The 16971-nt window shown below is 47.3% G+C and overlaps 1 protein-coding gene across 1 annotated transcript in view; it reads left to right on the top strand.

Annotated features, from left to right (window-relative positions):
• PKP1 (plakophilin 1) overlaps positions 1-4442 on the top strand; it is a 47875-nt gene extending 43433 nt beyond the window's left edge. The window contains exon 14 of the mRNA XM_069875750.1: positions 1017-4442. The gene's annotated coding sequence lies outside the window, so the exon portion shown is untranslated. The remainder of the gene's footprint in view (positions 1-1016) is intronic.
• The last annotated feature ends 12529 nt before the right edge of the window (positions 4443-16971 follow it).

Raw genomic sequence — 16971 nt, 5'->3', positions numbered from 1 at the left:
GCAGATGCCATTGGGCAGGCACAGACGCTGGCGTTGGCTCTGCCTCATGCACCTGTCTTTGCCAAGCAATAACTGATTGCATTCTATTAAATCCTCTCAAGTGAGCTTCTTCACAAGAAACTCTCAGAGAGTACTTCAATTCCTGAATTTTGAATAACGTTATCCAGACAGTGTTAGCAACATGCAGCTAATCCCAGCCCATAGTCTGGCACCAACCACCACCCTAAGGGATGTTTTTGAGTACTTAATAATCATAGAATCCTAGAATGATTTGGATGGGAAGGGATTCAAATCCCATCCAGTTCCAGTGGGCAGGGACACCTCCCACTGGATCCAGGTGTACAAATCCCCATCCAACCTGACCTTGAACCCCTCCAGGGACGGGGCAGCCACCACTGCTCTGGGCAGCCTGGGCCAGGGCCTCCCCACTCTCACAGCAAAACATTTCTGCCTAAGATCTAAGCTTGTTGTCAACATTTGGAATTACATGCTGACATCAGAACTATCCCAACAGAGAAGCTATGTTAGAGAAATCATGGGCGGAATACCAAGGGCATCATTATGGTGTTTTATTCAGCGTGAAAATAGGATTGAATCTGTAAGGTACTTTTGATTTACGATTCCCACTGACGAGGAAAGTTGTAAGCATTTTTCAATTTTCAAATATCAGCGGTCTCTATGACAGGGATTCAGATTATTCAGAGTGAATCATTTGCTCCCTTCCCCAGTGTGCTCTTTGCAATCAGCTTCAGCACAGTCCTGATTTAGGGGAAAACAGTGCAAAAGCCCATTTCTTTCCTCTGTCTGGGTACCAACTTCACTTCTTGTGCTGTTGAGATGTTTCCACTGAGACTCAGGGAAGCACAGAAGTCTGTGGGGGGAAAGCTATGGGCAGTAAAGATAATGGGTAAAGGCCAAGAGGAAAGGCTAAAAGTTGGGTTTGAATGTAATGAAAAGGTTTATTGAATGCTTTAATTACCTGGGTCTTGTTTTTTCTTTGTTTTTCTCCATTTCAGAATTTGGAATTAGTTCATGTCCAGGAAGACAATCCTTTCGCAGTTGCTTAGGATGTTAAAGATGTAGAGTGATTCTGAGTTTAACTCGACTGTAAAGAAAACTAAACATACAGATTTCATGTGGATGATACTGATATTTTTAAGCATTATCTTCTTTTTAGGGGGAGAAGGGACTCTTATTGAACTTATACTTTCTTGATGTCAATAATTATGTTTTTTTGCAAAGAGTGTGTCTGTGTAACTCTGTGCGTGTCGCTCCGTGTGTGTGTCCAGTCAACACACGTGCACACAGGGCAAGGAGGATCTTTCTTCAGGCGTAGTCCCCCGTCTCCCACTGAGAGTCGGTGTGAGTTGTGAAGTTTAACCCCCTCACAGAGTTTTGCCCAAATTCCACCTGTCCCATGCACCAAATACTGCCACATTATCAACTTGGTACAACTTGGTTTTACCTACAAGTATAGAAATTGCCAATTTTTGGCTGACTACCCCCCTGCATGTGACTGTTACAAACAGATACACACAACCATACTCTTCTTTACAAAGGCTGGTTATTCCTAACAGTTATGAACATGGGCTTCTCTTCCGCTTGTGATTTTTTCTCCAATGAGCACTTATAGTTATTAGCATTTTCTTTCCTGTCACATGAACTCTTTCTCTCAAGAAGCAAATTGATGTCTGCAAACTCTCTCCCGGGTCTCAGTAACCCTTTCCTGAAGCTATATCTGAGGGGACAGCTGCAACACATCTGCAGAGCATCAATATTACCGGGTCACGAACCACTTTGAGAGCCAGAACAACTCAATCTCTTGACTGTACCTGGACAAAGGTGGCATTTGAGAAGCTGAGCTGGAAACAGGCAAAGTGTTTTTTATCCCTGGGATCACTGACTGCCACATAGGACTGGAAAAAGTGAGGGACGCGGCCTTTTTAATCACACTTTGTTTTTATTGATAAGTGTAAAGAAATAGTATTAATAGGCAAAGGAATGTAAACAATTGTGTGAAGTCAGGTTTGGAAATCTTTTATTTCTCTGTATCTTTAATTACATGATCACCCTGTGATGCTGAGGCTGGGATGGGGACTGCTGAGCTCACTATAGAGCAGCCCACACGTTATGACAGTAACCATGTGAAGAAAGAAGCTAATCTTCCTCTCTCCAGAAGAAAAATGTCCTCTACCCATCCTCGCAAGGGAAGCAACTCAGATCCACAGGGAAAGGACCAGCTGAGGATGCATTTCCTGGCTGTCTAACACACATGGTTATTGCTTCTTCAAACTGTGCAGGGTCACAGGACCCTGTTTTGCAAATATTGGGTGCAAAAGGTGCTTGGGAAGGACGAGTTATTGAGCTGAGTCTAAAAAGGGAGAAACAGCCTCATTTTTTGTGACCGTCAGACTCAGTTGATGAAATCACTATACCCTCATCCACTTCCCCAAAATGGGGTGATTCGTGCCCACTAAAGAACCATCCATGAAGTTCAGACTCTCTCTGACACAGCTTTAGAGCTGAGAATTGCGAGGGCACTTCTTTGTCCCTACTTTAGGCCATAGGGAGCACATGTCCGCAGAGGGAGATCATTTTCCAACTGGTTTTTCTCTTGGACTGCTAAGGGTGGCTTAGTCTTGTGCACTTTAATGAGCAGCAGCTATTTGCTTCCCTTCACCCACGTTCAGTCGAGAGCTTTCTTCCCAGCCAAATGAGAGAGAAAAAAAGCACCTTTGAAGTGGAGAGCTAGAACCAGGAGAATCCGGTAGGACAGTTTCAGGAGCATTTAAGCAGCAGCAAAGGAGTCCCAGCCTGTGGGCATGCCTTGCCATTCCTGCCAGCTTGTCCTTGGCTGGATGCATGTTCTCAGCTGCATGGTTCTAAATGTTTTTGGCAGGACCCAAGACTATGGATGTCAAAACCAGCTGCAGTATCCATAGGAAGGATTGTTATAGTTTTGATGTATAAATACATTGTGTGCAATTTTGCATTCATATTTGTTCCTGTTATGACATGTTTGACAGAACTCCTGGCAGCGAATGTTTTTCTCTGTAAAATGAATTAGGGAAACCTAACTACAAAATGTAATGGTGGAATATTGAGCATATTCACTCTAATTGGCTGTTATTTAGTATATAGTTTACGCCACCATTGCTGCTTTCACCAGTAATGTAGTTTACTGAATCACTGTATAAGGCACAAAGCTGTAGCTGTATCATCAACTTCTCATAATTAAATTTACAAGTACTGGAGATTTCATTACTAAATATTAGACTCAAAGAGTCAGAAGCATCATTCACATCAATTTTATTAAGTACAGCAAAGTTGTCTTTCCAAAGCTAATAAAATGATAAAACCAAAATCTCTCTCCATCCTCAGAGATCTTCAGAACATGACTGGGCACAGCCCTGAGCAATCTCATCTGGCTTTGACACTGTTCCTGTGCAGACTAGAGAGGCTCCTTCCAATCTCTATTGTTTTATGATGCTGTGTTACTGCTTTCATACCTCAACATACGGCTCACTCAAGAGCGCAGCGGGCTGTGTGAATTGTAACCACTCTGCCACCCCAGGGCTGTTCTGCAGCTGTTTCTTCTCCAGGATATCCTCTGGTACTCAGCTTTATTTTTCTCTCAGTCTCTCTTCTTAAAACCTGGATGGCAGACTCTACCCAAGCTGGTGAAGTGACGCTGATACCGAGTTGTGAGAAGAGAAAGGGTAATCAGCCTTATCAGAGTAACTGGTGTTGCTCATAACCAGCAGTTTTGGGAGCTCAGTGAGGTTTCTCCATCATAAATGGATGCTGTTTGCACCTCTAAAACAAGATTTTTTCATTCTAGAGAGGCATTGTTTCTTAAAGGTTTGTTTTTAACTGCAACATCCTCTTTGATCTGCTGTTTTCCTGTTTCTTGTTTAAGAGCCAAGGCAGGGCATCCCCCCAGTGACAGGGACAAGGGAAGGTGTACAGCACGTAGCACGTGCCCTGGGGTAGAGTGATGGAGAATTACTGAGGAGGGAAGGACCACAGCTTGCAGCATCATTAGCTCTGCTGGCAGCAGAAATAAGAGCAGTTGGGGCCTGATTTGTGCGCGGGACACACAACCATGTAAATAAATACCATACTTGTTTGTCCTGGGCTTAGCAGAAGTTTTTGTTCTATTTTCTCATCGATGCTTTGTTTGTTTTGTGTATGTAAAATCCAACCCACCCCAGCATTTCAGAAGCCTCATGGACGAGTAGAAGGCAGTAGGCAGTTCTGTTCCTCTCTGACCACCCACCAGTTTGAGACCAACTTAGCCTACCAGTCCATAGCTATACAGTGTATTCTGTAAGATATAGGTATGTGAGAATAATGTATCAGAGTTTTGTTTTGGCTGTACTGTATGTATTTGCTTCATTGGAAAAGCTGAAATCAATAAAAATTGCTGGAATTTCTTCAAGCTTCCTGGTTTGGGTGGTTTTATTTTGATTGTCTTGCTGGTGTTAGGAAACAATCTGTTTGAAGGCTTTGTAAAAGCCTGTTACCCTGCAGCAGCAATCAGTCTGGACTACTCTGCCCTGTGCCAATACGAGTAGTAAAGTTGTAAATCCCATTTCCTCTACCACTAACTCCATGGCGGGCTTCCCTACCACATCAATCCATGAAAAATTTAGTTATCAATAGCATCATTTGTGTCACTGCTGTATGGATCCAAAGTTTATTGTGGGGGAAACCCCCACACCTTAGATTCTTCCGAACCTGGATCTTCCGAGCTGTGTTTGAAGCTCCCTCGGTCGTATTTTTAAACAGTGTGATGAGTACATCCTCCCACAGTTTCTCTCTGGTCCAGGCTGGGAAGTCCCAGCCCACAGACCTGTTCCTCAGACAGAGCCATCAGCTTGTCATTTGTGGTGACCTTCTCTGAACCCTTCCCAACTAAAGTATTTAAGCAAACAGTTTGCAAAGGGAGAGAAACGTTTATATAGGGGCATCACAGCCTCTTCCCTTCCCTTCCCTTCCCTTCCCTTCCCTTCCCTTCCCTTCCCTTCCCTTCCCTTCCCTTCCCTTCCCTTCCCTTCCCTTCCCTTCCCTTCCCTTCCCTTCCCTTCCCTTCCCTTCCCTTCCCTTCCCTTCCCTTCCCTTCCCTTCCCTTCCCTTCCCTTCCCTTCCCTTCCCTTCCCTTCCCTTCCCTTCCCTTCCCTTCCCTTCCCTTCCCTTCCCTTCCCTTCCCTTCCCTTCCCTTCCCTTCCCTTCCCTTCCCTTCCCTTCCCTTCCCTTCCCTTCCCTTCCCTTCCCTTCCCTTCCCTTCCCTTCCCTTCCCTTCCCTTCCCTTCCCTTCCCTTCCCTTCCCTTCCCCTTCCCCTTCCCCTTCCCCTTCCCCTTCCCCTTCCCCTTCCCCTTCCCCTTCCCCTTCCCCTTCCCCTTCCCCTTCCCCTTCCCCTTCCCCTTCCCCTTCCCTCGTTGGACTTTAGCTCCCCAGGATTTTACATGCAGCCCCCGGGCATGCAGGGAGGTGTGTTTCCCTGTGTCAGATATCGGATGTTGTAGAAATCTTCCCCATTTCTCACAGGAACCAGAAACCAGAAAAAGTAAATACGTGATCTTTCCTTCTTTTCTCCCTTCTGAGTACTCCATCCACCCTTGGTATTTATTGGTCCTCCAGTTTCCATTGCAGTCCCTCATATATTTGGAGGTGCTTTTACTTTTCATTATTTACTATTATTTTATTGTGACTGCAGCTGGTTGTTTCTTCAGCTCATTTTTGGCATATTTAGTATGGTTTATGTTTAACCTGGCAGACATTATCAAGTCTATCCTATTTTTTGCCTTCAGATATTTGAAAGACACCTTCTGATAACCTTCTCCCATGGCTTAACCAGGCCAGCTCCCTCCTGTCGTTTCTGGAGGATTCCTTAGCTGGAGAGATGTACTGGCATTATGCTTTGACATGATAAGCATCGCTCACACTGTCTGTAGAGTTTAATTCTCTTTTTTCCTTTCCTCTCTACAATCATCATCCTTCTAAGTTCACCTTTTGGAAGATGAGTACATGCTGGTGGATATTTCTGTTGATCCAGATGTTGATGTTACAGGGCAGCTCTACAAGTGTAAGACTCAAGGCCAGACCTTTCACACTAATCAAACCAAAATTAAGTCTGCATCTGCTCTGAGGAATTCCCAGCCAGCTCCACAAAATTGCTGCCAATGGCATGTAAGGATTCAGTCTCCGTATCTCAGCCCGCAGTCACTTCGTCCCAGTCTACATGGGGACAGCTGAAGTTCAGGATGCACAACAGGCTTTGTACTTTTACTACTAGGGAACACTGTGATGTATAAACACTGGTGGCAGCCTTACAAAAGAAATAAGGAAGCAGCAGCCTCTTGATCTCTTTCAGAAGATGGCTCTTCAAAGAAGAAGCCTGGCAACAGGAAAATGGTCTCAGCTATGAGGTGTGTTCAGTTCATTTACTCAAGACAAGTCTGAGGAATAACCCTTACCACTGATAAGTGCCTTGTGAAAAGAGGATTTGCACCCTATCAGAGGGGCTTGGCACAGCCCATGGATCCATGCATTGTCAAAGGGAAAGGTGTCACCCCATGCCGTGGTGCTCAGAGCTCCTTTTGAGGAGCACCCTCTGCTGCTCTGCAGAGACTTTGAAAGGTGGGCAAGTATTAAAGGATTAAGCACAAAGGTAAAGCATCCAGACCCAAACCTAAACTGCATTGGCAACTGATGATCACTCCTCACTTAAGATGGTTTTAGGCCACAGTGAAGCAGGTGTATTCACAATTGGGTTTGAATGTAGTTCCTAAGTAATTATCTTGTACAATTCGATTAAGGAGCAGGGTATCTAGAAGTCCTTGGGAGGATTCAGTACTGATATCACAGACACATTGGTGATGTCCATTCTGCAGCTTCTTCAGGCACAGACTGTATCTAGCGGCACATCTAAGAAAGGTCACATAAATTAGAGGCTGGAAGAGCGAGTTGTCTTCTACAAGTACAAGTTTCGCATAGACGCAGAGTGTCTAAAATTAATGCAGATGGGTCCTACCTTTTTATTCTTGAGCAGGCTCTCTGGACACTGAAGAGCCAGGATGGAGAGCAGGATGCATCATCCTGACTCTCAGCACATGCCTCCAATTTGGAAACTAGGAGATGCTTAGCAATGGTGCTGAGATTCAACTATGTGCTTCAATCTCTCTATACACATTTGCAGCATGTAAAATGAATACCAAGGAAGTAGTGTGTCTTTTTATTCTGGGATCTGTATCCTGTGTAAGGACACATGAGGAAAAACCATGTTTAGACACAACAGTCTGTGGAAACAAAGAAGGACCAGATGGCAGTTTGCAAGAGAAAGACAACCGAAGTGCTCCTTGTGGGATTCAGATTTGATGAAAAATGCATCCCCTCTAGAGGCTAAGTCAGAGACGAGAGATGTCTCTGAGGGCAGGCAATCATGGATACACTGATTTAGCTCAAATTCATTGGTATTGGAGCAGGATTCAAGGGAAGAAAATGGATGCTTTAGAGTGCAGAGTACCCATAGAGCATCCCTTCTCCAAAATAAAGCAAGTACTAAGTCCTTGGAAATCTTACAAGTTCCACAGCTTATGGTATCTTAGATATTGCATGGGACTCTGCTAGAGAAGCCTTATCCCGTCAGCAAAGCAGCTTCCAGTACAGCCCCCTCTCCCATTCACAGTGCAACTTCCAAGTTCTTAATCACTATCCACAGTGCTTTTTTCTTTCAGAGTAGACTCACTCTCCACTTTCAGGTCCTCGGATGCATTCCCCACCGATCCCAGGCATGCCCATAAATACACAACTTCCCCAGGCCCCACCCCAAAGGTTCATCCCTTCCCAGCCAAGAGCAGTTCCCAATTTCACAGCACAGAGACCACATTGCACTGCACAGGGCACCCCTAGGAAACACCAAGCCCAAGCCACACACCACGACAGCACCAATGACCCCAGACTACCAGCATCTGCTGGGACATACTTGGTGCCTCTATCTCGGTTTCCCACACGCTGGGTGAGATCACCCCAAGCAGAGGCACTGCTGTGGCATCCTGACCCCACGGCCAGATGCCTTAGGAGCACCACGGACCCACATGGCACACTGCTGGAGGACACGTGGCAGCCCATATCAGAAAGCTCTGCCCCATCAAAGCAGGACACAGGCAGAAGAGCTTCAGCATATGCATGGCACCCACAGCCCGTACAGCGCTCGTGCACCCACACCCCAGGGCATCTTCACCGCGGGAGCCAGGGGCCTAGGTCAGGAGAAAGCATGAGTCCCGTGTGAGGCACAGTGACTCATTGCCTCATTACCCTCCCCGTATCATGTCTGACTTTGTGCTCTGCTATCACATAACCCTCATTTGCATCTTTCCCACATCTATACGTCCTTGCACATTTGATCATGCCAAGCACAGAAGTTGTTACCTATCCAGTACTGTATTTGGCCCCTTTCTTGGAGTTTTCTAAGATTGTCTTTGTCTTGGGAAAGCCTTTTGAGGGACTCTCATGAGGCATCCCAGCACAAGGCCACACCCCTTTCTTTTATCTAACACCAGGAGTTCTCTCCTTTGCGCTGCTGGGCTGCGGGAAAGCATTGCAGCTCTGCCTAAGCCTTTACAGCATCTTCTTCATCAAGGTGGGTGCAGCAGTGACATCCAGAATAACATTTCCCAGATTAAGGAAACTCTGTGTGCAGTTTGTCAGGCTGTGGTGTCCACTCCTGGATGCTCACATCGAGCATCCCCCATCCGGGTGAATCCCAACAATGCTTTTCTCTCTCTGGCTCCCATTACCGCTCTCTGCAACTTGATAATCTCATGCATGGAAGGCTTTGACAAGAGAGTAATTACCTCCCTGCTACCATCCTGTGCACTCTTTCTGGGCTGAAAACACTGCACTTAGTGGCAGAAATAAGACCCTTGGTGCTCGCAGCCTCCTCAGCCCAGCAGCTAACGAGGAGCGCAAAGATGCGCACTGCAGGAATCTTCACAGGGTGCAAGGGAATTCCATTGGGAAGGTGGAATTGCTGGCAGTAATTGGTAGGTAGCAGATCTGGTCCCGATTAACACTTTGATCAACATTCCAGGTCTTGGATGAGAGCTCAGATGTCCCACCTCTCAAGGTGACCAGATATGAGAACTTCTGCAGTCGCTCTGGAGCTTGACATCCGTGCACAGAGCTTGCAGGAGGCCCTCCTGAGCCTGCTTTCTCCCTCGACCTTCTGCCAGTGGAGCTATCCACATCTCTGCAAAAGAGGAGCAAAACAGTTTAAACCCCCCCAGGCAGCGCCCTTGTGCTGCGGAGCTGAAATCCCCCAAGCAGCAGCAGCAACTCCCTCATGGCACAGGCGTGCCTGGCTTCCCAAGGCAAGGGCAAAAAAAGCAGGTAGGAATTCTTAAAAGTGACAAAGCTATTGGAAGTTCCTGGCACTACAAAACCCAAATACTTTCCCAGAGAATTGGAGTTCCTCCCTCCTTTTACTGGCGCTTCTTTCCACAAAAAGAGCCTCACAAGTGTGCTGGAGGATCTTACCTAACAGACCTGAGCTCAGGCAATAACTGTAACTGCTTTTGGGTCCTGAGGCCAAGTTTCAGTCTGAGAGATGACCCAGACTGGGTGCTGTACAATGAAGAACAGAAGAGATTTCCTTTGCGCATCTTATTGCTTTCTACCGTATGTTTTCTCTTCTTTCCCCTTTATCTCACAGTACAGGTAACTCCTGCTTCAGTCAACAAGGATCTCTTCTGGCAGAACAGGAAAATCAGTCTCTCGTCAGCAGGGCTGAAAGAAACACTCAAAAAACACAAAGGAAAAATTAGAGATTATCTGAGTGCCTTTGAGTTGCACCCTGAGCTTTTCTTTAACACATTTTACTCATGAAGAAAACTGTTCTTTCTTTCCTTTTAGAGGAGGAGAAACAGCCTGGATGGGGAGAGTCACTGCTTTAGCATCACAGCGGGGCCACTGGCAGGATCACAGGGAGACTGCGGATTTCCCAGGCAGCAGCACATCTTCTAAATGGCTCTTCCCTTGGTTTAGTACAATTTAGTAGCAGACAGGTATGGTTGGACTTGATGATCTCAAAAGTCTTTTCCAACCAAACTGTTCCATGATTCTATGATTTTGTGCCTATCCCTGATATTTCTTTTTCCAAGGGTAACCCAGAAGCAATGCAGAAATTATTTCCTGCAGGATATGTGGAAAAGCAGAGGGTTAAAGAGCCAGGAGAAAAGGGAGAAGGCAAATGTTTATGCTATTCAAAGCAATGACTTCTTGGTACACGGAGTGAAATCCACACCCAGTGCCTTTCTGCCCCTGGAGCCCACAAGCTCCTGGGTGAAGCAGCAACAGCACTGCAGGGCTCAGCCACCGTGGGAAAGTCAGTGGAGCCACGGCAAGTCCTGCCGCGTGGCGAGACCCAGATGCAAGTGAGTCAGAGCCGCACCTTGCTTTGAACAGGAGGAAACAGAGCCCACAGAGAGGCACCCAAAAAAATGGCAGAGCATGAGAGAGAGGGTGGTTCATACCCACGGGGGTGCCCAGGAACCCAGTCCCACTCCCAGGCACTGCAGCCTGCAAAGCTGCGGTTAAAACAGGGATGGAGCCGTGTGCCGAATAAGCCAGTGGGATAACGAGCATGGATGGAGGAGTTTTTCCTCTGGCAATCTAAGTCTGACCATGACTGGCAGGTTTCCAGCAGGCAAGAAGGGAGTGGGCTGAGCAGTCACCATTACTCATGGGCAGGCAGCTAACTGCCCTGGGAAGGGTCAAACAGAGCCCGGTGCTGAAAGAGCCAAGTATTTGGGAATATCTTCTTGATGACTCTCCTCTAAGCTACGGCCTTGCCACCAGCCTGCTGCCATAGACCACATCCTTCCAGGGGAAGTGCTGGCACGAACAGGCTGTGCTATCCCCAGAAACCAAGGCTGGGGATCTGGTACATGCGTCTCCTAGTGTTTTGCAGAGGGATGGACTATCTTCACCTCCTTCCTGAGGTGGGGGGACAGGAGTAAGTCATGGAGAGAGGGGCTGCACAGTCATGTGGCCCCATGGCTGTGCTCAGGACAGCAGCAGAGTTGCAGGCGCCTTCCGTAAACTATCCAAGGAGGAATGTAGCTTTCGTGGGAGTGGTTCAAGGGCAGCACCTCTATTGCCCTGCAGTGCAAAGTTGGACTGTTCACCACAGGACCACCAGCATGGCACACCCTGAAGCCAAATCCTGAGGAGGAGCCAGGCCAATACAGTCGTTGTCTTCAGGTTTCATTCAGCAAGATGCTGCAGGGGCAATCCCCATGTGAGAACAGGGTGGCTATTTCTATCCATGTCTATGGATGTGCCACTGGGCTGCTCCTCCTTCCTGGAATGACTGGGAACATGAGGATCCCCCTCTCAGGCTGCTGTCACAACTCTAATACCCTTCATTGGGACCGAAGAAAACAGAGGAGCTCGGTACAAGCAGAGACACCAGTGCCGGCACCATGACAGCCTCTCCCTAAGGCTCCATCCTGGGTGGGATGTGTACCTCCTCACTTTGTCCTTCAGCATCTTAGACCCAGCTAGGAGTGAGTTTATCTCATTTACAGGTGCATATTTTGGTCCTTGGCTGTCTGTTTTGTTGGTTTTGAGAGAATTCCAGGCCGTTAACACGTGGTACCTTCTTCAGTGCTGAGCTGGCTTTGCAGCACCCTGCAGGAGTGGCAGATCAAGAATCCTGGGGAGTTTGCTGTGCCTCTTTCTTCCCAGAAATCCTGACACAAAACTCCTCATATAACCTCTGAGATGCCTCCAGATTCCTGCTGGCTGCTAGACAGGCTGAGCACGCAGGATGCCCATCACTGATCAGGAACTTGCCTCCAGCAGAGAGCATGTGCTGTGTCCATGACTGAGACCCCAGAATCTGAGCCTTCGTGTCTGAACCCCGACTCTTGCTTTCAGCATTGTGCAGAGCAACCAGGCTACCGACTTCAGACAAACTGTGGCACCAACTAAAACCAGGCAGAGCATTCAGGGTTTTACATTTCACTCACCAGGGGAGGGCTGTCCAAAGACAGCAGCAATTTTGCATCATCCTCTGTTCCAAGGTTCAAATCTGAAATGCTTTAACATGACCCTTATCTTCAAAAAGTATGAGTGAATTCAGAGCAAATGCTTACATGTTTCTGAAGCCCTTTTGGGGGTCTCCAAGTGTGATGTAGGGTGCTGGTCTCTTGTCCCAAGTGACAAGAGACAGAACTAGACCCAATGCCCTCAAGTTGCATCAGGGCAGGTTTGCGTTGGATATTGGGAAAATTTTCTTCCCTGACAGAGTGGTGAAGCCCTGGTGGAGGCTGCCCAGGGCAGCGGTGGAGTCTCCATCCTTGGAGGCGTTCTACTACTATGTGGCTGTGGCACTTGGGGCTATGGTTTAGTGAGCACAGTGGGTTTGGGCTGGTGATTGGAGTGGATGAGCTTGGACATCTTTTCCAACCTTAATGAATCTATGATTCTATAATTTTTCCACACAAATTTGCTAGCAGTGATAGCACTGGTGGTGCTGTGAGGAGTACCCTGAGCCAGACTACCAGCGGTGTGGAAGGAGATGATCTACCACCACATCCCCTCTCCTCTACCTGTGGGCAGCTCTCATTCATCCACATCTCCATGCCTGCTCAGTCCCACAGCTTTGCAGGGCTCTCGGCACAGCTTACTTGCATTTATTTTTATTTTAAGTTGCCACACCAGCTCTCCATAAACTAAAGCTAAACAACCACATCTGAAAATATCTCCTACCACTCTGGCCTTTATTGCTCATTCCCTGTTAAGAGAAATCTCTTAGGATCAATCCAGCCTCCCCTTGGCAGCTTAAAATTAGACGCTGAAGTGTAAGATAGTCACACTGGGTTCCCTACATAACTAGGGAAGAAAAGTAGTCTGCCCAGCATGTTGTTCACCCCATGGTCAGAGAGAGGTGGGAGGAGGGGCAAATTAATAATGTTCTATTTCCATTGCTGATTAAGGAAGTCCAGATTAAGATAAGAGATGCTCAGTCCTAGCGAGATGGCCTGAGCCTCACCCTTCAGCACATACACTAGAACACCCATTCTAATGCTGTATTGTAAAGTCACGGTCCTCTTTCTAGGACATCAAACTAGCTCTGCCTGGTAGGACAGGATAGTAAAACCCACATATCTTATGTCTTTCTGACATGAGCGTGAAACTTGTGTCAGACCAACACAGAGGGTGAAACCAGGCAGAAGATCTGCAGTGCTTCTGCAATCTCGTGCTGCACCCCTGGGGCATTCACCAATAAGAGTTCACAATTCTTCTCTTGCTATCATCACTTCAATGAAAAAAAGAAAAAAAAGCTTGACATGCTCAGCACTGCCCATGTGCCAGAGTCTTTATGGTTAGGATTAAGAAGACTTCACAGTAAATGGTTGAGCTCTGTGACTCATGTTCATAACTTGGTTCATTTTGCTTATTCTTGGATAGGAACCCTTCTAACTGTATTTCCTTTGCAATTTGTGGCTGCGTTCACTGCATGTGGTCAGGACATAAAGCAATGCAAAGAAAGGCTGGGCAGTAAGGAAAGAGCTGGGGTTGTTTAGCCTGGAGAAGAGGAGGCTGAGGGGAGACCTCATTGCTCTCTCCAACTCCCTGAAAGGAGGTTGTGGAGAGGAGGGAGCTGGGCTCTTCTCCCAAGTGACAGGGGACAGGACGAGAGGAAATGGCCTCAAACTCCACCAGGGGAGGTTCAGGCTGGACATTAGGAAAAAAATTTTCCCAGAAAGTGTCATTAGGCACTGGCAGAGGCTTCCCAGGGAGGGGGTTGAGTCACCTTCCCTGGAGGTGTTTAAGGGACGGGTGGATGAGGTGCTGAGGGACATAGCTTAGTGATTGGTGGGAATGGTTGGACTCGATGATCCGGTGGGTCTCTTCCGACTCAGTGATTCTATGATTCTATGAAAGCCTCCTCTGATTGTCCAGCACTGCCTTTTCTGGTGGCACTGTGACCTGGCAGTGAAAGGAGGGAAGGAAATGGCATAACAGGTGCCAGTAGCCTGCAAAAGCAATGAAAATGAGGCACCTTACTTTCCAAACAGGGATATCACAAATCCATCCTTTTTGTCCAGCAACACAAGCAAACAAGACACGAATCACGGACTTTTGCAAAAGTGAGTGCTGGCAACCAAGTTGCTCAGCAAGGGGAGATGCTATCAGGTGAAACCTGAACTTAGGAAGCGAGCACCTGGTGAAAACAGTGAGGTATATAATTTACATTTGTGTCACGGAAGATCTTCTCTTACATGTGCATGTCTGTGTGTGCAGGCACACGTGCCTGAGGGATGAGGCTCACTGCTCACTCTGGCCTTTTCCCACAAACTTGGAGCTTGTGATATCACTGGTGCGTGCACGGGTTGTAGAATCATAAAATCATGGAATCATAGAATTGTTAAGGTTCGAGAGGACCTCTAAGTTCTTCCAGTCCAGTCATCAGCCCAACCCCACTGTGCTCACTAAACCATGTCCCTGAATGCCATGGCCACAAGGTTTTTGAACCCTTTCAGTGATGGAGACTCCACCACTGCCCTGAGCAGCCTCTGCCAGGGCTTCAACACCCAGTCAGTGAGGAGACTTTTCCCAATATTCAATCTAAACCTCCCCTGGCCCAACTTGAGGCCATTTCCTCTCATCCTGTCACTTCTTACTCGGGAGGAGAGACCAACAGCCACCTCACTCCACCCTCCTTTTAGTTAGTTGTGGAGAGCAATGGTCACAGTGGAGACTGGAGGTCTGCAGGGCCATCAGGGCAGGTGACATGTAATCTTTCCCTAAGAAACAGAAGGATATTTATGCTGGCGGATGGTCTTGAATTCAATAAGAGGCTCAGGTGTGCACGTGAGGTCAATGTAATGGGGCCATGGGGCTAAAAGAGTTCCAGCACCCAGTTATGAAAGACATTTCCTTGCAGCCGGCCACATCACTGCACACACCATCTTTTGAAATGTCTTTGTCAACATCCCCAAATTGCCAGACACACAACTAGTGTCCAGCTATGTGGATGGAGCTGTTATATCTACCCCACTCCACAGAGCGTGGCAGCTGTCTGGCCAGCATGGCCTTCACAGACATAAAAATAATACTTTTAATATTGCTTTTTCTCTTTGAACGCAACCAGACACACATAAGTTGCTTTGAGCAGACAGATGCTAATTCACCACATTCATAACCTTCCAGAATGTTTAATTTTAGTCCTCTCTATGAAGATTTTATGTTCTCAGATGCTGAACTTGACCTCTAATACACCCATATCAAGGTATAAATTAGGAAAATCCACTGGCCTCGTTTTCCCTTTCCACATCCAAGTGGAAACTAGTAGGAAGATTGAAATTAATGGTCCAAATTCCAAATTTTCAGGTATTCTGTCAGGGCAAGGCTAAAACTTCACGTCACTGCTGATCACCTGTGTAGTGAGGCTAAGCCATCCCGTCCTGCCTGGCTGGTGTTAAGGAGCTGCAGTATAAGGAGGCACTGAGCTCTGACAAAGAGCTGTACTGAAATAAGGACAGAACTGGGTGTGTGGACAATTCCATTTTTAGTGCTGTTAAGCACCTTAGGCTGAGCCTGGACTTCATTGCTCTGTGACAAAAAGAAAGATTGCAGATAATGAGCTAATAACCCTTCACTTTCCCAGCCTGCTTTGCATCTTCAAAGCGCTCCACAAGAACAAACTAATTAACTGTCCAGAGAAGAAGCTCATGACTAAGAGCTGAGAAACCATGTGAGTCAACCCACTTGCAACAGCTCTTTGCAGATTTCAGTAAAAACCCCTTTTGGAGGAAGGTCTGTTTACTGGCCTGACTTACCAATCCCCAGCCACATGCCAGGGGTGTGAGCAGCACCGATGGACCCAGCCTGGTAGAAGCCCCACCAGCTTCAAAAGAGCTCGACAGTGATACCCCAAAAGGACAGCACAGCTCCCTCCTTTTAATTTGCACGCGGACTCGGTGCAAGTTGAAACTGCTGAGCTAACAGGCTCTCTGCAAACCTCCACGACACAAGAGCTCATCCTGCTCCACATGGGAAGAGTTTATTTGTAAACAGCCTTTTCCCAAGACCATTAATTCATAAAGAACGCACCATACTAGGGTCTGTTAGTGGAGAATTGGGTTTCCTTAACGTAACTGAGTGCATCAGCCTGGCCTTGTAGCTGTGTCTCCAGCTTGAGGAGCTGGGTTAGAGTCCCGGCTCTTTTATTCCTTGCTTTGGGCAAATTATTGAGCTGCCACCACAAGAATGTGACTTCTCTTGCAGGTCCTTGGCTTTTGGGGAATGTGGGTCACATTTGCTAGAGCAAAATAAAGATGAGAACACCTGGGTTTTTTTTTTATATGGGTAAATGAACTAAGAGACTCAGCCCTACAAAAGAATTTAGACATTTCAGGGCAAGAATCTCGTCTTGGAAATGTCAACCTAGCTGCATATATTTCCACCAGGAAATATATGGTCTGTTTCTGAGGTAGAACCCCTACATGAGGGTTTAACAAGGCCAAGTGCTGGGTCCTGCACTTGGGGCACAACAACCCTGTGCAGCTCCAGACTAGGAGAAGTCTGTCTAGAAAGCTGCCTGGAGGAGAGGGACCTGGGGGTGTTGGTTGACAGCGACTGAACATGAGCCAGCAGGGGCCCAGGTGGCCAAGAAGGCCAATGGCATCTTGGCTTGGATCAGAAACGGCGTGGCCAGCAGGGCCAGGGAGGTTCTTCTCCCTCTGTACTCAGCCCTGGTGAGACTGCACCTCGAATCCTGTGTTCGGTTCTGGGCCCCTCACCACAAGAAGGATGTTGAGGCTCTGGAGCGAGTCCAGAGAAGAGCAACGAAGCTGGTGAGGGGGCTGGAGAACAGGCCTGATGAGGAACGGCTGAGAGAGCTGGGGGTGTTTAGCCTGGAGGAGGCTGAGGGGAGACCTCATTGCTCTCTACAA

This window comes from Phaenicophaeus curvirostris, chromosome 24, assembly GCF_032191515.1.
Source record: "Phaenicophaeus curvirostris isolate KB17595 chromosome 24, BPBGC_Pcur_1.0, whole genome shotgun sequence".
NCBI classification, from domain to species: Eukaryota; Metazoa; Chordata; class Aves; order Cuculiformes; family Cuculidae; genus Phaenicophaeus; species Phaenicophaeus curvirostris.
The sequence above is the reverse complement of the archived record's forward strand: the minus strand, read 5'-3'. Positions and strand labels throughout refer to the sequence as shown.